General features: G+C 45.1%; 1 non-coding gene across 1 annotated transcript; it reads right to left on the reverse strand.

The window, feature by feature from the left end:
- Positions 1–258: 258 nt before the first annotated feature.
- LOC145013652 (small nucleolar RNA R71) lies at positions 259–365 on the reverse strand. The gene has a single exon (XR_013665200.1). It is a non-coding gene; the product is annotated as a small nucleolar RNA R71 (small nucleolar RNA).
- Between the last annotated feature and the right edge of the window lie 232 nt (positions 366–597).

The raw sequence follows: 597 nt of genomic DNA on the forward strand, positions 1-597 counted from the left end.
GCTCAACTCAAGGAGATCCCTTTTCACGGGAGAGATCATTAAGACGCCTATAAACACTTGGATGAAGTAAATGATGTGGCAGATTACTTCAATGTACCCAATGTACCTCGCGAAATCTAGCTACTACGCATGCTTCCTGTCACATTTAAAGGAGCTGCAAAAGATTGGATGAAGTCACTCCCTCCCGGATAGGTCACCACATGGGCCAAGATGAAAGAAGAGTTCATAGATCATTTCTGCCCACCTTCCAAGATAGCCAAGCTAAAGAAAGCCATTGCCAACTTCGAGCAACAACCTGGAGAATCTCTTTATGAAGCTTGGGAAAGATACAAGAGCCTACTTAGAAATTACCCCCACCATGACCTTAATAGCCAACAAGAGGTCTCCATCTTTTATGATGGAGTTAATGTCACCACAAGGCAACTACTCGATTCACAAGGCCCGCTCACCCGAAAGCCACCTCCGGAAATAAAGGAATTAATTGAAGAATTCTCCAAGCACTCTAGAGAATACCACAATCCGAGGAATGAAGTGAGTCGTGGAGCAGTAAACTCGGTGAACGATGGCATGGCGGCGGTAATAGCTAAACTCGATAGC

This window comes from Lactuca saligna, chromosome 8, assembly GCF_052625555.1.
Source record: "Lactuca saligna cultivar CGN05327 chromosome 8, ASM5262555v1, whole genome shotgun sequence".
Lineage (NCBI taxonomy): Eukaryota > Viridiplantae > Streptophyta > Magnoliopsida > Asterales > Asteraceae > Lactuca > Lactuca saligna.